The sequence below is a fragment of the Gossypium hirsutum genome, chromosome A12, assembly GCF_007990345.1.
Source record: "Gossypium hirsutum isolate 1008001.06 chromosome A12, Gossypium_hirsutum_v2.1, whole genome shotgun sequence".
In the NCBI taxonomy this organism is placed as follows: domain Eukaryota; kingdom Viridiplantae; phylum Streptophyta; class Magnoliopsida; order Malvales; family Malvaceae; genus Gossypium; species Gossypium hirsutum.
Genome location: NC_053435.1, coordinates 22477809 through 22502766, shown reverse-complemented (window position 1 = coordinate 22502766; position 24958 = coordinate 22477809). Strand labels below are relative to the sequence as shown.

Here is a 24958-nt window from a genome sequence, read left to right as displayed (position 1 = left end):
AGCCGTTTTAGCTGGCGAAAAATATTTTAGTAAAAATTTCTCGGTCATTTGTTCCCAAGTAGTGATAGACCCTCGTGGTAACGAGTTCAACCACTGTTTAGCTTTGTTTCTCAGTGAAAAGGGAAATAATCGAAGATGAATGGCATCATCAGAAATGCCATTGATGTTGAATGTATCGAAAAATTCAAGAAAATTCACCAAGTACGTGTTGGGATCCTCATCCTGCAAACCATCAAACTGAACATACTGATGTATCATCTGAATTGTGTTAGGTTTTAGTTCGAAATTATACACAGCAATAGTAGGTCTAACTATACTAGACTCAGCTCCTGTTAAAGAAGGTTTAGCATAGTTATACATAGTACGTGGAGCAGGATTTTGATTAGCTACAATTGCAGGAGGTAGCTGATCGCCTGGGGTTTCAGCCATCTCGTCGGTTGGGGTTTGAGTATCGTCTTCTCGCTCTTTCTCCGTGTATCGTAAACTACGCCTTATTTCTCTTTGATTTTTGCGAATTGTACGATCGATTTCTTCGTCAAAGAGTAATAGTCTTGATGGGTTTCTTCTAGTCATAAACTATAAAAACCTGCCAAGAAAGAAAAAAAATTAATAAATAATAAAATGAAATAAAATTGCAAGAAAAATAAATGGCTAAAGTAATAAAAATTTACTATTCCTAATATTTCAGTTCCCCGGCAACGGCGCCAAAAACTTGATCGCGTGATTAGTAACAAGTAATAAATATTTATAATGAAGATCAAACCTAGACTAACTATTATCACGACGAAGAGGCAAGTGCTCCTATCGAACAATAGTATAGTAATGGCAAGATCGGGATATCGTACCCAAGGGAACCAAAAGTACAAGTAATAACTATCTTTTTATTATCTAGCCTAAGAATAAACGAGTTTGTTTTAATTAACTAATTATTTAAACTAAGAACACACAAAGAAAAGAATTAGGGAATTGCTTTTGGAAAAATCGATTGACTTGAGACAATACCTAAGGAAAAATCCACCTAGACTTTACTTGTTATTCTGGCTCTAAATCGGACGATTTATTCATTCAACTTGTTCCGTAGAGATCCCTAAGTTATGTTATTATCCCTATTCAAGACTAATAACGTCTAATCCCTATATTGAATAACCAAGACTTTTCTCTAATTAACATTCTAAGGTTTCATTAACTCAATCTATGGATCCCCTTATTAGGTTTCACCCTAATCCAGCAAAATCTTGTCACCCTATTTCTAGACGCGCAATCAACTCCGCTTAGTTATGGAAAATGTACTCTTAGACATGGCCTATTCCTCATCTGAATAAGAGCGTGTCTTGAATCAGTATCCTGGGATATCAAAACAAGAATTTAGAACAAATAATTAAGAACAAGTTAAATATTTATCATACTATTCAGAAAATAATAACAAGATTCGTCTTAGGTTTCATTCCCTTAGGTATTTAGGGGATTTAGTTCATAACTAAATAAGAAAAAACATAAAGAAAACCTAAAACTCCTAAAGGGGAATTGAGGAGCGATCTTCAGTCTTGATGATGAATTCGACTTTTGAGATGGATCAATCGACTTTCTTGGGGTAATTCCTTACCCCTCTTCTCCATCTTCCTTTTTCTCCTCCTCTAGTGCGTATTTATAGGCTTTGGAATGCCTAGAAACCCTCCAAAGTGGCCTTTTTCAAATTGGACTTAACTTGCGCTCAGCAGGGACACGCCCGTGTGACGCGACTGTGTGACGTGATTGCCAGGCCATGTGACGTGATTGCCAAGCCGTGTTCGATCCGTTAAATTGCACACGGCCATGTGGGTCAATGGCCAGGCCATGTGAATCGTGAAAGCCTTGGTCGACACCCTCGAAAGACACGGGCGTGTGAGCTGTCTGTGTGGCAAGGCTAAGGCTGTGTCATCTTCTCGATTTGGTTCGTTTTGTCCCTTTTTTGGCTCGTTTTTGGCTTCTTTTGACTCTTGATGCTCTCCTGAGTACAGAACATGAAATTAAAGCATCAAGAGCATCGAATTCACCAATTCTAATGAGAAATCATCTATAAAATGCATTAAACATGGGGTAAAATTATGTATAATTTACGATTTATCAATTTTCCATTAGAATTGGTGAATTCGATGCTCCTAGTGCTTTAATTTCATGTTTTACACTTAGGAGAGCATAGGTGATAAATGCCATATTATACATATTTTTACCCCAAATACTTAACTTATTTATGGATGTTTATCACTAGATTTGTGGATTTTGGTGCTCGTAATCCGGTTATTTCATGTTCTGTACTCAGGAGAGCACCAAGAGTCAAAAGGAGCAAAAAACAAGCCAAAAAGGGAGAAAATGAACCAAATCGAGAAGATGACACGGCCTAAGCCTTACCACACGGGCTATTCACACACCCGTGTCTTTCGAGGGTGTCGACCAAGGCTTTCACGATTCACACGGCCTGGACATTAATCCACACAGTTGTGTGAAATTTAACGGATCGAACACAGCCTGGCAATCACGTCACATGGGCGTGCCCCTTTTTCAAAGAGTTGTATTTTACACGGAAAAGGATACTTAGGAAGGAAGAAAGCCAATCCAAAGCCTATATAAACACCCTAAGTACGACTTAGAAAGGGCGGCTCCCCTCCAGAACTTTTTTGGAGAACAAAACCACACGTCGGGAATTACTTGAAGGAAGCCAGACGATCCATCCCAAAAGCTGAGGCTACTCCTGTGACAGCCCTATTCTGACCCTAGTAGGGAAGTGGTTTCGGGACCGCTAAACCGAGTCACAAAAATAATTGAATATAATATTTTATGTCTAAAATATGTGATCATGCATGTGTGAAATTTGAATGCTTTGATTTTTGTCAATTTGAATCTGTTTCTAAATAAAAAGGACTTATGTGAGAAGCTTTGAATATATGTGTAGCTTATTTTAAGTGATTAATTATTGAATGATGCAAATAAGTGGGTTTGCATGCCAATTTTCCACTTTTAATGCTAGTGGCCCGCCAAGCTCATAAGTATGGGCATTATATGCATGGTTTAATATTATTATATTTATTAGTGGTGAGAAATATGTAATAAAAAATGTATTAAATGAATTAAAGATGAATAAAAGAGTATGGGTAATAAAAATAATGTGTTAGTGGGAGGAGAAACCAAAGTTGGTTTATTCCTCCATTGCCGTAGCTAGGAAAAGGGGGAGAAGAAATTTCCTTTTGTTGTTAAAATTTTCGGCTAAGGAGATTACTAGATTAAGGTATGTACAATGCTACTCTTGGAAATTCATGCATAAATTGAATGGTTAGTTTGAATTCTACCTATTTCATGGTTCAAATTTTTGTTATTTTGGAAGATTGAAATTCGGCCAAAGAGCTTGAAATTCTTAGTAGTTGTTTTGATGTCATTAGCATGGAAATTTATGTTGGATGTGTTGAGTTTGCTAGTTGTTTTGGCTTGGAAGTTAAGGTTTAGTGTTTGATTATGTGATTGCCGAATGTGTGGATAGTTGAAGAAAAATTTGTTAAAATGCTTAGTAAATGGATATTTGGTTAATGTTGTGTATATAAATTACTTAAAATATAAACTTTAAATGAGTATTAAAGGTTGTATATGAATTCGGCCTTGGGAGAAATATTAGTATAAAAATGCTTGAAAGTTAAATAGGTGATTGCTTTAATGACCAATTGTGCCAAAGAATAATGCATGATCTAGTTGACCAAAATGTGTTAAGGGAACATGAATAAATATATTTCGATGAGCTATACATTCGGTTATAGTATGAAATGCAATGTTAATACTTAGTTGCTAGTATGTATATGTGTGCTAGCCGAATTTGAACTTGAATAATGATTTGAGCATGATGTATTGTATTGAGATTATGCTTAAGTGAAGTTTTGATGAAATTGATTGGTGATATACATGTTTAAATAGTATGAATGCAAGTTATGTGTGAAAGAGTGAATTGGTAATAAATCTGCTTGGGACAGCAGCAGTAACGTGATTTTTGAAAATCACCATAACTTGTGGGAGATGAGTTAGAAACTGAATAAATTATGTAATTAAAGCTTAATGAGTCTAGTTTCTTATAAAAGAAACCGTGTAAGCAAAATAATTTCCAATAATAAGATATTTGAAGTGATGTAGGAAAGGGTCAAAATGACTTCTAGATCCCCTGTTCTGTTTTTATAAAATCTTTATAAATTGTAAAAAAATGGTTATAAGATAAATTGTATATGCTTAGACTCCTTAATGAGTATAGTTTCAAATTAAATAAACAATAACATATTTTGAATTCTGTACAATGAGAATTTTGATTCGTAGTGAGAAGTGGTCAGATTAGTCAAATAGTGAAACAAGGGAAACTTTAAGAAATATTTGGTATTTATTTACCAAACCAAAAATTCTGAAAATTTTATGGGTGAAAGATATATGAGTCTATTTTTAGGGAAAATTAACGGCACTTGATTTGGAGTTTTGTATCTCCAGTTATAAATGATTTAGTGACTGTTGCTCAGGAAGACAGCTTGCAGTGAAATTATGATTATGTGGTAAACATTGACAAAGATTTGTTAATGAGTTGCTTATTGATTTCTTATAAGCTTACTATGATCAGTAAGTGTGAAAGTCAAATATATATATATTTTATTTATAAAGTGATGCTTGAATAGTCGAATAATGACTAGTTTAAAATCTTTGAATTTAAGCTCAAGAGCATGAGGGACAAATTTGGATAAGGGAAAAGAGAAAGTAATCGAATAGCCGTTGTAATCGTTTGGCAACATTCGAGGTAAGTTCTTAAGTGTTTAAGCTTGATTCCTTTTTATATGCCTAAGAGTTAAATTAATATGGCAAAGAGAATGTAAATTTTATTTAGTTAATGTGCCGAATATGTAATGATTTAAGGCTATAAACCGATTATGGCTATTATGCTTAAGTTGAATTGGATTTGGAAATTTGATGCACTAAATGAGTGTGACAATGAGTAAACTATGCCGTATATGTGTTGGTAGAGATATCACGATTTGTGATTATTAAATATCTAAAGGAAACCATGATGTGTATAAAATTATTATTATTAGTCCTTTGTGGTAGCCAAATATGGCTTGACACTAAAGTAATTAAATGTGAACTTCGATGAAGTAAACTATTAAAAGTGTGGTGCTTTAAGACTATAGGCTAATACGATATGTGGATTCGTTCCGTAAAGTAAATTATTCAGACACGAATAACCTAATTAAGTACATGTGAATTAAATGAATTTGATGATTGATGTGAATCAAACATATAAGAATGGTTTCATGTTTATGTTCAACTATGAGACCTTGTGTTAAATCGACAAACGATTTTGTTCAATACCTTAAGTTGGTCAAGTATGCGATATGTACTTATGCATGTTAAATCGATCGGAATTCAATCATGAATGTGAATTGGGAAGAATAGGTAAAAATGCCTATGTCATATATGTGAGTAAGGGTAAAACCATCGTAAATTATTGATAAGGATGGGCTATGTGCGGAACCAACTTATAATTGCTAATTTGAAAGGTTGTGTGCGAATCGGTGAGCAATATGTATATATTAGGTGAATTGTGACCTTTTGGTTCTACTTGAATTAAGTTGTGCGATAAATAATTTATGTATATGACTTATAGTCGAATGGTCACTATGGGTTAAGTTTGAATGGTGAAATGGATATGTGATATTTATGTATGACTTTTGAATCGAAATGTAAATGATGGTGTTCATATGGAGCTTATATCCGAATGTAGCAAATGATTACTAATGTGATATGTTGAATGAGATGTGTTAATATATGATTAAATATGCATGATATTTGATGTGTATCCGGGCTTAAAGACCCGCAGGCTATATGCTGGAATTATATCTGGGTTAAATCCCGCAGGCTTCACGTTGGTATTATATTCGGGTTAAATCCCGTAGGCTTCGTGCTGTTATTATATCCGGGTTAAATCTCGCAGGCCTACTGCTGGTATTATATCTAAGTTTAAAGTCCCGTAAGCTTCGTGCTGGTGTTATGTTCGGGTTTTATACCTTGCAGGCCAAGTGTTAGTGAATTTGATAAAGTATATGACTACGAGATCCTATGCTAAGATGATAAATTGAACTCGTATTACAGATTAAGTGATTCAGGTATGTGATATATATATTATATGTGAGATTGATCTGACAGGAATTAAGAATGTGTATTGAGAAGCATATGAAAAGATGTTGTAAATTCATATGTATATTTGTATATATGTGCATTCAGTTATTATGCAAAGTTACAAGATAGTTTTCAATATGCTATTTAACTATGAATGTTGAAAATAAGTGTGGGTAAGAAATGATACACTAGTGAAATTTGAAAGAATTAAAGTTAATCCGGAAGCTTGTAAATACTATGTTTATATGAGTTTGAGTATAAACGGAGTAAAATGATATGTGTTTGTGCATAATCGGCCAAATAGTATTGTACTCAGAAAGTGTTATGTGATTTCGAACATTTGGTTTGTTTTTAAGTTCAACTGTTTAAATTGCTTAAGACTTACCAAGCTTATGAAAGCTTACTTTGAATGTTATGTTTCTCTGTTTATTTTTGTAGATCGTTGACTCTTACTATTAGCTCGGGGATCGTCAGCAGTTCGTCACACTATCTACTATTGTAGTAATCATGTGATTTGAACTGAGCTTATGGCATGTATAGGATAGACTATAAGTAGAATGATATTTTGACTATTGTATATAAGCCATGAGAATATGGCATCTTATGGAAGTTTACTTTTATAAGTTTATATTCGATCTTTGTTTGTGTCTATTAGTTATATAAATAAATGATCTTATATTTAAGAAAAGGTTCAAAATTTTACTGTTCTGATCTGATTCCTAATTTCTGGTAACGTCTCGTTCTATTCCAGTGACAGTTACGGGATAGAGGTGTTACAACTCCAAGACTGAAGATCTCTCTTAGAATTCCTTCAGGGGTTTTAGAGTTTTCTTCATGTTTTCTTATTTTCATACTTTTGAGATGTACTCTTATTTTATTATGAACTAAATCCCTTAGATACCTAAGGGGGTTGAAACCTATGATGGATCTTGTTATTATTATCTGAACTGTATGATAAATACTTGATTTGTTCTTAATTATGTGTCTTAATGCTTGAGTTAATATTCTGGGTATTAATTCATGATTTGATGTGCTTATGCAGAGGAACAAAAGTCCCTCTCTAAGAGTAGATTTGGCATAATTAAGTGGAGTTGATCGAACGCCTAGAAATAGGGTTACGAGATTTTGCCGAATTAGGGTGAAACCTAATATGGGAGTCCATAGATTGATAGTAGCTTCCCTAGGGTTTTAATTAAGAAAGAAATTTCGATTAATTCAACTAAGGGTTAGGTGTTATTGGTCTCAAAAGAGATAATAATATAGGTTAGGAAGTCTCACGGATCAAGTCAAGTGAATAAATAGTCTGGTTCAGAGTCAGATAACAAGAGAAATCTAGGTGGATTCCTCATTGGGTGTTGTCTTTATCAATTACTTTTCTTCAAGTCCTTTTCCAATCTTTCTCTTTACTTTAGTTTAGCTAGTTAATTAGTTTAGTTAATTAGTTAATAAACAACCTCTCCTTATTTCTAGGTTAAATAAAAAAAAGATAGTTATTACTAGTACTTTTGGTTCCCTTGGGTATGATATCCCGGTCTTGCCATTACTATACTATTGTTCAATAGGTGCGCTTGTCTTTTCATCGTGATAATAGTTAGTCTAGGTTTGATATTCTTTATAAATATTTATTACTTGTTACAAATCACGCGATCAATAGGAGAGCGAAAGGAACGAGAAACGGGCCAAAAATGGACAAAACGAGGCAAAGTACAAAATCAACACGGCCTGGACCTCCTCACATAGGCAGACCACACGGCCGTGTCAATTTGGCAGGCTCTAACACGGCTTGAAGTAATTGCACACGGGCGTGTCACACCGGCGTGTCCCTGCCGAGCCCAAGTCGAGTCCAATATGGAAAAGGCTAATTTTGAGGGCTTTTAGGCATTCCAAAGCCTATAAATACACTCTAGAGAAGGAAGAAAGGGGAGAACAGAGTAAGGGGTAAGGAATTACTCCAAGAAAGCCGATTGATTCATCTCAGAAACCGGATTCATCATCAAGACTGAAGATCTCTCCTCAATTCCCCTTTAGGAGTTTTGGGTTTTCTTTATGTTTTGTATTCTTTATTATTCTGAGATGTTTTCTTATTTAGTTATGAACTAAATCCCCTAAATACCTAAGGGGAATGAAACCTAAGATGAATCTTGTTATTATTTTCTGAATTGTATGATAAATATTTGACTTGTTCTTAATTGTGTGTTTTTAATTCCTGTTTTGATATCCCAATATACCGATTCAAGATAAGCTCTTATTCAGAGGAGGAATAGACCCTGTTTAAGAGTACAGTTGTCATAATTAAGCGGAGTTGATTGCACGCCTAGACATAGGGTGACAAGATTTTGCTGGATTAGGGTGAAACCTAATAAGGGGATCCATAGATTGAGTTAATGCAACCCTAGAGTGTTAATTAGAGAAAAGTGTCGGTTATTCAATCTAGGGAGTAGACGTTATTAGTCTTGAATAGGGATAATAACATAACTTAGGGATCTCTACGGAACAAGTTAAATGAATAAATTGTCTGATTCGGAGCCAGAATAACAAGTACAGTCTAGGTGGATTTTTCTTAGGTATTGTCTTCATTCAATCGATTTTTCCAAAAGCAATTCCCCAATTCCACTCTCTGTGCGTTCTTAGTTTAGATAATTAGTTAGTTAAAACAAAAACCTCTTTATTCTTAGGCTAGATAATAAAAGGCAGTCATTACTAGTACTTTTAGTTCCATTGGGTTCGACAATTTGGTCTTGCTAAAACTATACTACTGTTTGATTGGTACACTTGCCTACATTGCGATAATAGTTAGTTCAAGAACGAGTAATTATAAATATTTAAAACCTATCATGAAATCAAGCGATCAAGTTTTTGGCACTATTTTTGGGGAACTGAAATATTAGTTACACTCAGTTTTTATTACTTTAGCCATTTATTTTTCATGCACTTTAATTTATTATTGTTATTTATTAATTTACTTTTTCCTTCTCTTGGCAGGTTTTTATAGTTTATGACTAGAAGAAATCTGTCAGGACCATTACTTTTTGATGAAGAAATCAATCATACAGTTCGAAGGAATCAAAGAGAAATAAGGCAAAGCTTAAGATACACAGTGAACGAGAAAGAAGACGATACTCAACCCCCAACTGAAGAGATGGCTGAAAACCAAGGCAATTAGCTACCTCCTGCAATTGCGGTTAATCAAAATCCTACACCACATACTATGTATGATTGTGCTAAACCTTCTTTAACAGGAACTGAATCGAGCATACTGAGACCTGCTATAGCTGCAAATACTTTTGAATTAAAACCTAACACTATTCAAATGATACAATAATTTGTTCAGTTTGATGGTTTGCAGGATGAGGATCCCAACAATCATTTAGCCAAATTTTAGAACTATGAGATACATTTAAAATTAATGGTGTCTCTGATGATGCCATTCGTCTTCGGTTATTCCCTTTTTCATTGAGGAACAAATCTAAACAGTGGTTGAACTCGTTACCATGAGGGTCAATTACTACTTGGGAACAAATGACCGAAAAAGTTTTACTAAAATATTTTCTGACGACTAAAATGGCTAAATTACGTAATGATATCTCTTCTTTTATACAAATGGATTTAGAAACACTCTATGATGCATGGGAGAGATACAAGGACATTTTGAGAAGGTGCCCTCACCATGGGTTACCGCTTTAGCTACAGGTTCAAACGTTCCATAATGGCCTGAATCATTTGACTCGATAAATGGTTGATGCAGCTACTGGCGGAACCATCAATAATAAAACACTTGAAGATGCCTATAAGTTTATAGAGGAGATGTCACTGAATAACTATCAGTGGCAAGTCATGAGGACAAAACCAACGAAAATAGCCAGCATTTATAACGTCGATTCAGTCACCACGCTCTCTAATCAGGTAGGAATCTTAAATAAAAAGATTGATGGTTTTCTTAGTACTTCATAGGTTCATCCAGTAATGCAGTGCGAAGCAAGTGGAGGTGGAACAAGCCATTCGGAATACCAACCTTATGGCCACAACATGGATAACAAGCAATTAAACTACATGGGTAATAATCCTCGACCTCAAAAGAATCCATATAGTAACAATTACAATATGGGTTGGAGGAACCACCCCAATTTCTAGTGGAGCGGTCAAGGAAATCAAAGACCATAACCACCTCCAGGCTACCAACAACCACCTTACCAACAGGAAAAGAAACTGAACCTTGAAGAGATGCTCTCAAAGTTTATTTCGGTGTCAGAAACTCGTTTCTAGAACACCAAGATAACATTTAAAAATCAACAAGTGTTGATCCAAGGGCTCAAAACTTAGATAGGTCAGCTTTCCAAACTAATTTTCGAACTACCACAAGGTAGCTTGCCAAGTAATACTGAACCCAACCCAAGGGAACAGCTCAACGCAATTAATATTCAAGATGAAAAAGGAGTTGTTGAGCCTAAACCAGAACTGAGGCAAGAAATTATGGTAAGCAAAGGTCAAGGTGAGGTAGATAACAATAAAAACAAAATGGTGAATGTCGAATATAAACCTTGTGTGCCATACCCCAACGCGACAAGGAAAGACCGCTCAGATGAACAATTTGGTAAATTCCTTAAACTCTTAAAAAAATTACATATTAACTTACTGTTTATTGAAGCCCTTTCGCAAATGCTAAACGCAATGAAATTTTTAAAGGAACTTTTAGGAAATAAGCGGAAGTTGGACGAGGTTTGCTCAGCTATTCTCCAAAATAAACTACCGAACAAACTAAAAGATCCAGGGAGTTTTACAATTCCTTGCTTAATTGGTAGTTTAGATGTTAATAATGCATTAGTTGATTTAGGGGCTAGTATTAGCGTCATGCCCTACAAAATGTCTAAGCAATTAGGTCTCAGGAAACCCAAACAAACTAGGATGAGCATTCAATTAGCAGATAAAACTATAAGGTTCCTTAGGGGTATTATTGAAGATGTACTAGTTAAAATCGATAAATTTATATTTCCTGTTGACTTTATTGTTCTGGATATAGAGGAGGATAACAACACTCATTTAATTCTAGGAAGGCCCTTTTTAGCAACTGCTAAAATGATTATTGATGTTGGCACAGGTGAACTCACACTCTGTGTGGAAGACGAAACAATCACCCTTCAAGCTTGCAATTCTGGTAACACATCGGGAATTGAAGGTGATCGTTTAACCCATTCTTCTAGAACTGACAATATGGTACAACCTAATTTACAAGAAATGAGTTTGAAGGAAGCACACGAGTCATTCTCAAGTGATAAACCGTATTTTACACTTATTTTTACCCCATGTTTAAAGCACTTTATGGATGATTTTCCATTAGAATTGGTGAATTTGATGCTCCCAATGCTTTAATTTCATGTTTTATGCTTGGGAGAGCATAGGGGAGCGAAATGAATGAGAAACGGGCCAAAAACAAAGAAAATGGGCCAAAGTACAAACTCAACACGGGCTAGACTTTCTCACACGGGCAGTCCACACGGCCGTGTCAATCTGGGAAAATCGAAGCATAACTCACACGGGTATAGCACACGCTCGTGCCATTCAAACAGGCTCGAACACGGCCTGAAGTAATCGCACACGGGTGTGTTCTAGCCGAGCCTAAATTGAGTCCATTTCGGAACTGGCCAGTTTTGAGGGCTCATAGGCATTCCAAAGCCTATAAATACACCCTAGAAGAGGAGAAAATGGGGCACACAGAATAGGGAGTAAGGAATTACTCCAAGGAAGCCGATTGATTCATCTCAGAAGCTGGATTCATCATTAAGACTGAAAATCTCTCCTCAATTCCCCTTCAGGAGTTTTGGGTTTTCTTTATGTTTTGTATTCTTTATTTTTCTGAGATATTTTGTTATTTAGTTATGAACTAAATCCCCTAAATACCTAAGGGGAATGAAACCTAAGACGAATCTTGTTATTATTTTCTGAATTGTATGATAAATATTTAACTTGTTCTTAATTATGTGTTTTTAATTCTTGTTTTGATATCCCAGGATACTGATTCAAGATAAGCTCTTATTCAGAGGAGGAATAGACCCTGGCTAAGAGTACAATTATCATAATTAAGCGGAGTTGATTGTGCGCCTAGATATAGGGTGACAAGATTTTACAGGATTAGGGAGAAACCTAATAAGGGGATCCATAGATCGAGTTAATGCAACCCTAGAGTGTTAATTAGAGAAAAGTCTCGGTTATTCAATTTAGGGATTACTTGAATAGGGATAATAACATAACTTAGGGATCTCTATAGAACAAGTTGAATGAATAAATCGTCCGATTCGGAGCCAGAATAACAAGTAAAGTCTAGGTGGATTTTTCCTTAGGTATTGTCTTAAGTCAATCGATTTTTCCGAAAAGTAATTCCCAATTCTTTTCTCAGTGAGTTCTTAGTTTAGATAATTAGTTAATTAAAACAAAACCCAAGTATTCTTAGGCTAGATAATAAAAGGACAGTCATTACTAGTACTTTTAGTTCCTTTGGGTTCGACAATCCGGTCTTGCTAAAACTATACTACTGTTCGATAGGTGCACTTGCCTACATCGCGATAATAGTTAGTTTCAAGTACAATTAATTATAAATATTTAAAACCTATCACGAAATAACGTGATCAAGTTTTTGGCGCCATTGCCAGGGAACTAAGATATTAGGAACGCTTAATTTTTATTACTTTAGCCATTTATTTTTCCTGCAATTTAATTTAATTTAATTATTGTTTATTAACTTACTTTTTCTTTCTCTTGGCAGGTTTTCATAGTTTATGATTAGAAGAAACCCGTCGGGATCATTACTTTTTGACGAAGAAATCGATGGCATAGTACGTAGAAACCAAAGAGAAATAAGGCAAATCTTAAGATACACAGAGAACGAGCAAGAAGACAATACTCAACCGCCAACCGTAGAGATGGCTGAAAACCAAGGCAAACAGCTACCTCCTGCAATTACGGTTAATCAAAATCCTGCTCCACGCACTATGTATGATTATGCTAAACCCTCTTTAACAGGAATTGAATCGAGCATAGTTAGACCTGCTGTAGCTGCAAATACTTTTGAATTAAAACCTAAAACTATTCAAATGATACAACAATATTTTTAGTTTGATGGTTTGAAGGATGAGGATCCCAACGCTCATTTAGCCAACTTTTTGGAACTATGCGATACATTTAAAATCAATGGCATTTCTAATGATGCCATTCGTCTTCGGTTGTTTCCCTTTTCATTGAGGAATAAAGCTAAACAGTGGTTGAACTCGTTACCATGAGGATCAATTACTACTTGGGAACAAATGACCGAAAAAGTTTTACGAAAATATTTTTCGCCGGCTAAAATGGCTAAATTACGTAATATTATCACTTCTTTTGTGCAGATGGATTTAGAAACACTCTACGATGCATGGGAGAGATACAAGGACCTTTTGAGAAGGTGCCCTCACCATGGGTTACCGTTTTGGCTCCATGTATAAACATTTCACAATAATCTGAATCCTTCGACTCGGCAAATGGTTGACACAGTGGTGGGTGGAACCATTAATAATAAAACACCGGAAGATGCCTATGAGTTTATAGAGGAGATGTTACTGAATAACTATCAGTGACAAGTCATGAGGACAAAGCCAACGAAAACAACCGACATTTATAACGTCGATTCGGTCACCATGCTCTCTAATCAGGTAGAACTCTTAAATAAAAAGATTGATGGTTTTCTTAATTCTTCACAGGTTCACCCAGTAATGCAGTGCGAAGCAAGTAGGGGTGGAACAAACCATTCGAAATACCAACCTTATGGCTACAACATGGATAACGAGCAATTAAACTACATGGGTAATAATCCTCAACCTCAAAACAATCGATATAGTAACACTTATAATGCAGGTTGGAGGAACCACCCCAATTTCTCGTGGGGCGGTCGAGGAAATCAAAGACCACAACATCCTCCGGGCTACCAACAACCACCCTACCAATAGGAAAAGAAGCTAAATCTTGAAGAGATCCTCTCAAGGTTCATATCAGTGTCAAAAACCCGTTTTCAGAACATCGAGACAGCACTTAAGAATCAACAAGCATCGATCCAAGGGCTCGAGACTCAGATAGGCTAGCTTTCCAAACTAATCTCCGAATGACCACAAGGTAGTTTGCCAAGTAATACTGAACCTAACCCAAGGGAACGGCTCAACGCAATTAATATTCAAGATGATGAAGGAGTCACTAAGCCTGAACTAGAACTGAGGCACGAAACTGTGGTAAGCAAAGGTCAAGGTGAGGTAGATTATAATAAAAACAAACCAGTGACTGTCGAATATAAACCTCATGTGCCATACCCCCAACGCGATAAGGGAAGACCGCTCAGATGAACAATTTGGTAAATTCCTTAAACTCTTAAAAAAATTACATATTAACTTACCATTTATTAAAGCTCTATCGTTGATGCCAAATGCAATGAAATTTTTAAAGGAGCTTTTAGCAAATAAGCAAAAGTTGGACGAGGCGTCGCATGTGGAGCTGAACGCAGTTTGCTCAGCCATTCTCCAAAATAAACTACCCAATAAACTAAAAGATCCAGGGAGTTTTACAATTCCTTGCTTAATTGGTAGTTTAGACGTTAATTATGCATTGGCTGATCTAGGGGCTAGTATCAACGTCATGCCTTACAAAATGTTTAAGCAACTAGGTCTCGAGAAACCTAAACAAACTAGGATGAGCATTGAATTAGCAGATAAAACTATAAGATTCCCTAGAGGTATTATTGAAGATATGCTAGTTAAAATCGATAAATTTATATTTCCCATTGACTTTATTGTTCTAGACATAGAAGAGGATAGCAACACTCCCTTAATCCTAGGAAAGCCCTATTTAGCAACTGCTAAAACCATCATTGATGTTGGCACAGGTGAACTCACACTCCTGGTGGGAGACGAAACAATCACCCTTCAAGCTTGAAATTATGGCAACACATCAGGGATTGAAGGTAATTATTTAAACTATCCTACTAAAACTAACAATTTGGTGCAACCTACTTTGTAGAAAATGAGTTTGAAGGAAGAACACGAGTCATTCTCAAGAAATAGTAGAGGACCTGTTCATGAAGATCGAAGACTACAAATCGAGGAACTCTGTGAATGACAAATACACAAACCAAGAACACCCGACAAATTGAAACTATGCCAAAATGAGCCTGATACCTCTCCAAATAAACTTAAGGTTGGTGATAAGGTCTTATTAGATGCCGCTGATCCCCACATTATCACTACCACACCAAATGAGGAAATCCCTCTTACGGTACTCAGTATTTTTCCATTCGTTACGGTGGAGGTGAGTCATCCCAAGTTCGGCACTTTTAAGGTAAACAACACCCGATTAAAACCTTATTTTGATGAGATTGACAGTAGGAATGAGGAGTATAAACTCCTTGAACCACCATGATCATACAACGGAGAGGTAAGTCGAGCTTAGACTATAAATAAGTTCTTTTCGGGAGGCAACCCGAATACTAACGGTTTTAAATTATTTAAATTTCAAGTTTTAAACATTTAGGTCACTAACAGAGTACTTGAAGCACAGATTCCCAACTCCACACGGCCTAGCACACGGCCGTGCATAAGGCCGTGTGACTAACACGGATGGAAGCACGATCGTACAATATGGCCGTGCAAAAACAGGGAGAAGAATTCCCCAAACAAGGGCTGCGATAAAACACCACGGCCGTGCGACATGGCCATGGTCGAATCTGCCAAATAAACACGGGCGTGCGACACGCCTATGTCTATCCCTCGTGGACAACACTATCGAAATACCACGAAAGTGTGTGGAGCTACACGACCGTGGGAGAAGAGATCCACATCACAGACAGCTGAAGCACACAGGCGTGCCAGAAGGCCGTGTGACGACATCTTAATTCGTAACAAACACGGGTGAGCCACGGCGCACACGGGTGTGTGCACCGGGCGTGCCATTTGAAGAATTAGAATAATCCTTTTATTTTCCTTCCATTAAGTTTTTTTTAGATTCATTTTTTCCCTTTAAACACAGCTTATCTTTGTGACTACTATCATATTATTCCTTTCACTCTCTTTTTATCATTCAGAATCATGCGTGACATCCAAATTCATTTCCAATTTTCGATCTCACCAAACAAAGAATAACATCCATTCTTTATACAGGAAGTTCCACTTCTCCCCCTTTCTTATTCTTATACTTTAATATATATCTTTGTACATTGAGGGCAATGTACATCTTAAGTGTGTGGGGGTATTTATTTCATTATTAGAAAAATCCCTGAATAATTACCTTGTTCACTTGAAAAGCTCTCATATCATATTTAGGATAAATTTTAATTGATTTATGATTTTGATTGATATATCTTGAATTAAAACATAGGCATTTATGCATTGATTGTTTAAACTTTAAGACATTAGAGAATCAAGCATGATAAGTTGATTTTTAAGAATTTAAAATTATAGGTTGTTTCCCCAAGTCTAGGTATTACTTTGAATTGCAATCCACGAGTCTAAACATCAAAAAGCCATAATTTTTTTGTGAGATTTTTGAGCCTTTTGAGCATCTACTAATTGTTTCATGTTCAATTTTATTATTACTTTGAGTGCGTCAGTATTGAACTGTTATTCTAGAACTTACTTGATTAAGCATGTCAAGACCACACCATTTGATTTGATATATCAAAATGATTAAGGCACTTAGGATTAACCCACTCATGCCATGAAAAGCCTACCTCCACGATTAACCCCTTGTAAACCTCCTTGAGCCTAACAAGCCATTTCTTGTATTACCCTTAATATTGACCCTTAACCCATAATTGTTGAAATCCCCTAAATTAATTTGATCCCTACTTTTGTCGAGATTTGAGTTGAAGAAATTGCTTAGCTATGTCTTGTTTGTAATAAGTTAGCCTATGTATTTAACTTGTTCTTAAAAAAAAAGAAAAAAAACTATGTATATATATTAGTAATTCCATATTTTGAGAAGAAGCTCTGTCGTACGCAAGTGAAGATTAACTCTTTTTCTAGTTAGGTAATTTTTCAATTCAATCTTGATTCTAACCCTTTCTTTTAGCTTGTGACCACACCCCCTAACCAAGCAGCACTACAACCCTCTAAAGACCTTTTGATTGATGTATCATCTTAAATTATAGTGGTGGAGATTTGATTTTCATGCAAGCCTATGGTAATGACTTTTTATTATTGATTATTGAGTGCTTCATTTATTGTCCTTAAACACCTGGATTGATTTGAGTGAATCTTTAGTGAGGATGTGAAACTCTGTGATATTCTGAATCAAAGGTAATTACGTAGATGCGGATAGACACCTATGTTTGCATGATTAAATAATCAACTTGGAATGTTTGAAACTTTTATGTTCTTTTAGGTGAATTATCAATGTATGATTACCTATGGATTATTTTGAGATATTATTGACAAGAATTATAAGTTGAGGAGAATTTATTTTGATTATAAGTTGAGGATTTTGCTTGAGGACAAGCAAATGCTTAAGTGTGGGGGTATTTGATAAACTGTAATTTATACATATTTTTATCCATGTTTAATGCATTTTATGGATTATTTTCCATTAGAATTGGTGAATTCGATGCTCCTAATGCTTTAATTTCATGTTTTATACTTAGGAGAGCATAGGAGAGTGAAAGGAACAAGAAACGGGCCAAAAATGGAGAAAATAGGCCAAAGTACGAACTCAACACGGCCTGGACTTCCTCACACGGGCAGCCCACAAGGCCGTGTCAATCTGGCAGAATCGAAACATGACTCACACAGGTATAGCACACGCTTGTGCCATTCTAATAGGCTCGAACACGGCCTGAAGTAATCGCACACGGGCGTGTTCCTGCCGAGCCCAAGTTGAGTCCAATTTGAAAAAGGCCACTTTTGAAGGCTCATAGGCATTCTATAGCCTATAAATGCACCCTAGAAGAGGAGAAAAGGGGGCACACAGAATAGGGAGTAAGGAATTACTCCAAGGAAGCCGATTGATTCATCTCAGAAGCCGGATTCATCATCAAGATTGAAGATCTCTCCTCAATTCCCCTTTAGGAGTTTTGGGTTTTCTTTATGTTTTGTATTATTTATTTTTCTGAGATGTTTTCCTATTTAATTCTGTACTAAATCCCTAAATGCCTAAGGGGAATGAAACATAAGATGAATCTTGTTATTATTTTCTGAATTATATGATAAATATTTGACTTGTTCTTAATTATGTGTTTTTAATTCTTGTTTTGATATCCCAGGATACAGATTCAAGATAAGCTCTTATTCAGAGGAGGAATAGACCCTGTTTAAAAGTACATTTGTCATAATTAAGTGGATTTGATTGCGCGCCTAGGCATAGGGTGACAAGATTTTGTCGGATTAGGGTGAAACCTAATAAGGGGATCCATAGATCGAGTTAATGCAACCCTAGAGTGTTAATTAGAGAAAAGTCTCAGTTATTCAATCTAGGGATTAGACGTTATTAGTCTTGAATAGGGATAATAACATAACTTAGGGATCTCTACGGAACAAGTTAAATGAATAAATCGTTCGATTCGGAGCCAGAATAACAAGTACAGTCTAGGTGGATTTTTCCTTAGGTATTGTCTTCATTCAATCGATTTTTCCAAAAGCAAATCCTCAATTCCATTCTCTGTGCGTTCTTAGTTTAGATAATTAGTTAGTTATTATTCTTAGGCTAGATAATAAAAAGACAGCCATTACTAGTACTTTTAGTTCCTTTGGGTTTGACAACCCGGTCTTGCTAAAACTATACTATTGTTGGATAGGTACACTTGCCTACATTGCGATAATAGTTAGTTTCAAGAACGATTAATTGTAAATATTTAAAACCTATCATGAAATAACACAACCATCAAGCAATAGTAAAGGACCTGTTCATGAAGATCGAAGATTACAAATCGAGGAACTCGATGAATGGCGGACGCATAAACCAAGAACACTCGACAAACCAAATCTACGACAGAACGAGCTCAATACCTTCCGAAATCAACTTAAGATTGGAGATAGAGTCTTAATAGATGCCGTAGATCCCTACATTGTCGCTACCACACCGAATGAAGAAATCCCTCTTACGGTACTTAGTATCTTTCCATTCGGTACGGTCGAGTTAAGGCACTCCAAGTTCGGCACTTTTAAGGTAAAAAACACCCGTTTAAAATCTTATTTTGATCAGATTGATGATAGGAATGAGGAGTATAAACTCCTCAAACCACCATGATTATTCAACGAAGAGGTAAGTCAAGCTTAGACTATAAATAAGCACTTCTCGGGAGGCAACCCAAGCACTAACTGTATTAACTTCTTTAAAAATTTAGTCTTCAACATCTAGCTTACTAATGGAGCTCTCGATTACAGGTTTTTCACAGAGACACGGCCAAGCACACGGGCGTGCTTATGGCCATGTGAAAACAGGGAAAGGATTTCCCCAAACACGGGCTATGATAAAACGCCACGGCCGTGCGACATGGCTGTGGTCAAGCCTGCTAAAACAACACGGGCGTGCGACACGCTCGTATGGAAGACCCCTAGTTGAAACTGAGAAACTAGTATGGGCGTGCGACATGCCCGTGTCTAACACCCGTGGTCAAACCTGTTAGATTGACACGCGCGTGGGAGACGCAAACAATGCCAGACACGGCCGTGTGCACCCACACGCCCAAGGAACACTGGCGTGTACTAAATGTCACATGCGCCCAAATTCGAAATTCGAGAATCACATGGGTTGAAATTGGGGAACATGGGCGTGTGCCCTAGCTGTGTGGCCTAAAATCTATAAATACCCTGCACTATTAACTTTCTTCCCCATTCAAAAACCCTAACCTTAGCCGCTGCAATTCTACACGGCATCCCTGCCATGCCCGTGCACCGCTTCCCACTTCATATTTAACACTCAATCTCTTTCCCTTAGCGTTTGTTTACTCCATTCACTTCTATTTTACTTATTTCTAATGCTCATTATCAACATAATCTTCATATCTATTGAATTATTTTTCATTTTTCTATCATTTAATTTGCATTCTTAGGTTAGTTATCATACATTTCATGTTAAATCAAGTTATTAGGAACACCTCATACCCATGACATTACTATGCTTATTCTCATGCTATTACCATACCAATGTCTATCATTTAATTTGTATTTCTAGGTTAGTTATAATACATTCTGTGTTAAATTGAGATTAGAAAACCTCATACCCATTACATTTCTATTCTTATTCTCATTGTTATTGTGGTCGAGTTTGCTTCATATTAATAGTCTTGGCTGAAATAGTTAGTTCAAATTCATGCCTTTTACTTCTTCGAATTCATTTACCTATTATTATTCTTTATATTACAGGCTTTTAATGTTGTCTTTACGAGGAAAGAAAACTGTCGTACCTACCTCGAAGAAGATGAAGGGAGCATCATCTTCCGTGGGTCCAACCACGGAAATTTATCATCCTCTCCTGCAGTTCCCTCGAGGGCCCCAAGAAGAGCTTTTCCAAATACCTCGGGCCCAACCCTTAATTGCAGGCCGCAGCATCGACTGGACTTCCGTAGAACAAGTTCAGATGGTTGATACGATTCGGGCCCTCCTAACCACCGACCCTTGGGATTGCTCTTTGGGATCATTGAACCAACATACCTCGAGCTCACGATGGAACTATGCTCAATGTTCCATCTTCAGACCGTAATGACAAATTACAATGATCCCGGCACGGTCCAGTTTCGCCTAGGTGGGTTAGTCCGCCAACTAAGCGTCCCATAATTCTGTGCTGCACTAGGCTTATATACGGAGGAGTTCAAGGAGAAAAAGGACTTAGATGCTCTCACTCACCACATACATTTCTCTCCCTCGAAGTGCTGGCACACTTTGGACCCTGAGCAACCTCCTACAAGCCTGGCCGCTCCAAGGCATCAGTTCTCCCACCATCCCTGAGGTACCTACACGCCATTTTAGCTCACACGATTACAAGGAGGCGAGAGAGCACTGGCGTCGTCAACATTTACAACGCTTACTTTTTATGGTGCATGTCACATGGGCACGTCATCGACCTTGCCTATTTCATTGCCCTCGCGATTTAGCACTAGACAGAGTGGCATAGGAAGCCGGTCATCTCCATTGGCCCCTATGTAACGCGATTGGCTTGACACTTCGGGCTCCTCGACACCACTGCCCAAGAATTGTCCTTGAACCTTATTGGCCAGATGTCTCCACAAGGCATCTCGAGCATGCTTAGCATGAGGATGATTGAGAGGCGCTGAGGAACCCACCCTCCTCAATATCGTCTCGCCCAATCTACCGAGGAGGAGGCCTACGAGGACATTCTTGATGATGTCCCTCCACAGCATGAGGACCCACCGACTCAGCCACCACCACCCTCTTGTCCAGTTTATGCGGCGGCTTCATATGTTGACATCTCTGAACGCCTCACTTGATTCGAGCAGCAGTGTTTTCAACCATTTGACAACATTGATGCTACTCTATAGCAGATTTGTTAGCACCTCCACATCTCATCGCCAGTCCCACCTCGCGAACCATCCAGCGATGAAGATGTTTAAAAATTTTATTTATTATTTTATGTTTTTAATTTTTATTAAAACTACTTTTTATTTTTATTAGATTTTAGAAATTCTATTTTTAATTATTAATTTTGGTTATTTCTTTTTGAGTAATTATTCTTCTTAATATCCCCTAAAAAGTTCCTGATTTTATCACAGTTATATAGTGCTCTTAAGCTTATCATCACATAAGAACTAAAACCCCACCGGGAAAGGTTCTCCACGACTGCCATGTCCTGCTCGCCCATGACCATAGCTACCACTAGAGATAATATCCTTTTGGCGTAGGACTTATGGCCTAATGAACCTCTACGACCACCAGAGTATCCTTGTAACACCCCTATCCCGTATCCGTCGCCGGAATAGGTAAAGGGGCATGACCGGACCTGAAACTCATATCCGAACAGTAAAAATTTTGAATATATATTTTTTATAAAGAACGTTCCTTTAGGTAAATACTAAAGACAGTCAGGGATACAATTTAACTGCTATAAGTACACATTCAAAAGATGCCATTTTCGCATGGCTTATAAACATTAACCAAAATATTCTTCGGCCACTGGTCTATTCTTTACATGCCATAAAATAATTTAAAACATAATAGTAACAAGCAGTGGATAGTGATAGTGTGACTAGTTGCTGACGATCCCCGAGCCAGTGGCTTCCAAATGAGATCTATAAAACAGAGGAAACAAAGTAAACGGAGTAAGCATTACAATGCTTAGTGTTTTAAGCAGTGTCAACAGATAACAATCAAATTATAACATAGTTGTTCGTATTTTTATTTCACTCCTCCTTCGGGCATACCATCCCTTTACCGAATATGCCCGTCTCATCATATATAATAGGCAGATAAATTCTCACTTGATAGTGATCTCTTATAAACATAGGTACATTACATATTTTCACCTAACTTTCCACATTGACCAAACGCATAATAATCATAGAACAGTCTTATTGCTTTACTCACATATTCATCACATAACGACCTTGTGATTTAGTCTAAATCAAGCTTAAATATAATCTCAAAATACATACCTGACCAGCTTAACGCATTGAACGTATTTATTACCAATTGTTACTGTGAAGTCGTATAATCTTATGCTTTACTCGAATCTTCAGCGAAACCTTTAGCTCGAATAGTCCCCACACATAGTTATCGGGTCTTACCCGGACAAAATCTCCACACATAGTCATCGGGTCTTACCCGGACATAATCTCCACACGTAGTCATCGGGTCTTACCCGGACATAATCTCCACACGTAGTCATCGGGTCTTACCCGGAATATATTTCCAAGTTTCATGTACATTTAATCACATGTTACAACATTCACATCGACTGTCATATTTGTAATTCATTTGCCTCATCAAATATCTAATAATACACACCTTCCACATTTGGTCCTTCGGCCACAATATACACACATCTCCTACATATTTCACACTAGCCATTCGGCTTTACCACATATACATATCTCACACATATTTCACACTAGCCATGCAGCTTTACCACATATACATATCTCATTCATATTTCACACTAGCCATTCGGCTTTACCACATATACATATCTCATACATATTTCACATTAGCCATTCGGCTTTACCACATATACAAATCTCAAACATATTTCACATTAGCCATTCGGCTTTACCACATATACATATCTCAAACATATTTCACATTAGCCATTCGGCTTTACCACATATACATATCTCATACATATTTCACACTAGCCATTCGGCTTTACCACATATACATATCTCATACATATTTCACACTAGCCATTCGGCTTTACCACATATACATATCTCATATATATTTCACATTAGCTATTCGGCTTTACCACACACATATGTATTTATCTTGTACATCAATTTCAGCAATAGCTTATAAGCAACTCAAATAGTTTCATCAATGTTTACAACAAATTCACATATTCACTACAAGCTGTTTTCCTGAGCAATAGTCACTAAATTATTTATAAATGGAGCTACAAAATTCAAAATAAATTTTTGTTAATTTCCCCTGAATATAGACTCATATATCTTCCATCCAAAAAATTTTCAGAATTTTTGGTTTGGCCAATCAATACCATATTTTTCTTAAAATTTCCCCTGTTTCACTGTTTGACTAATCTGACCAGTCATCACTACGAATCAAATTTCTCATTGTAAAGAATTCAAAAAATGTTCTATTTGATTTCATTTGAAACTAGACTCATTAAGGAGTCTAAGCATATAAATTTTATCTTATAAACATTTTTTTACAAATTATAATGATTTCCTAAAAACAGAACAGGGGATTTCGGAGTCATTCTGACACTGTCTCACACAACTTTAAATAGCTCTTTATAGGAAATTGCTTTGCTTACACAGTCTCTTTTATAAGAAACTAGACTAATTAAGCTTTGATTACATATTTTATTCAGCCTATAATTCCACACCAACAATTTATAGAGATTTTCTAAAATCACGTTACTGCTGCTGTCCTAAGCAAATTATTACAATTTGCTCTTAAATTTCCAAGTCTAAACACTTATGAACTTACCATTTGAGTTTAAGACATATCATGGCCACATCATATCTTATTAAATCAACTCATTATGTCCTATTATGATTGAATTTACTCAACGTTTAATCACTTAAAACTTACCTCGGAAGTGGTCGACGACTAGATATCCACGGCTATTCGTTTACTTTCTCTTTTCCCCTATCCGACTTTGATCCTCTTTGCTCTTAAGCAACTTAGGATACAACTCTTAAACAAGCTAAATCCTTAGTTTTCTTCAACATGCAAACTGTCTCCATTTTTCTTTTTGTTGCAGTCCTCTTCTTCTTCTTCGATGGATTACCGTGTTAGTTGAAATTTCAGCTACCTAACTAGCTAAAATCATAGTTTTTCCTCCTTCTAGCCATCTTCTAAGCCAAAAATTAAAGCAACCCAACTTTCTTCTTCCTCCCTCAAGTCACGGCAATGGAGGAGCAAGGGTGAGACAACTTTTGTTTCTCCCCCCATCAACTAGTATTTTATTATTTCTCCCCCCATCAACTAGTATTTTATTATTTCTCCCACAACATTTTAACACAAAATGTTTACAATATGTTTTAACCCATAGCATGGCCGGCCACTACCTAACATTTTGGGTAATTTGACATGCAAGTACAAGCATTTCCTAACATGCATTAATAGATCCTTATAGATTAACCTATCACATTTCA

General features: G+C 36.5%; 2 non-coding genes across 2 annotated transcripts; both read right to left on the bottom strand.

The window, feature by feature from the left end:
• Nucleotides 1-9735: 9735 nt before the first annotated feature.
• LOC121211663 (small nucleolar RNA R71) lies at nt 9736-9842 on the bottom strand. Its single transcript, XR_005906882.1, has one exon. It is a non-coding gene; the product is annotated as a small nucleolar RNA R71 (small nucleolar RNA).
• Nucleotides 9843-13511: 3669 nt separating this feature from the next.
• Nucleotides 13512-13618, bottom strand: LOC121212085 (small nucleolar RNA R71). The gene has a single exon (XR_005907295.1). It is a non-coding gene; the product is annotated as a small nucleolar RNA R71 (small nucleolar RNA).
• Nucleotides 13619-24958: the final 11340 nt, after the last annotated feature.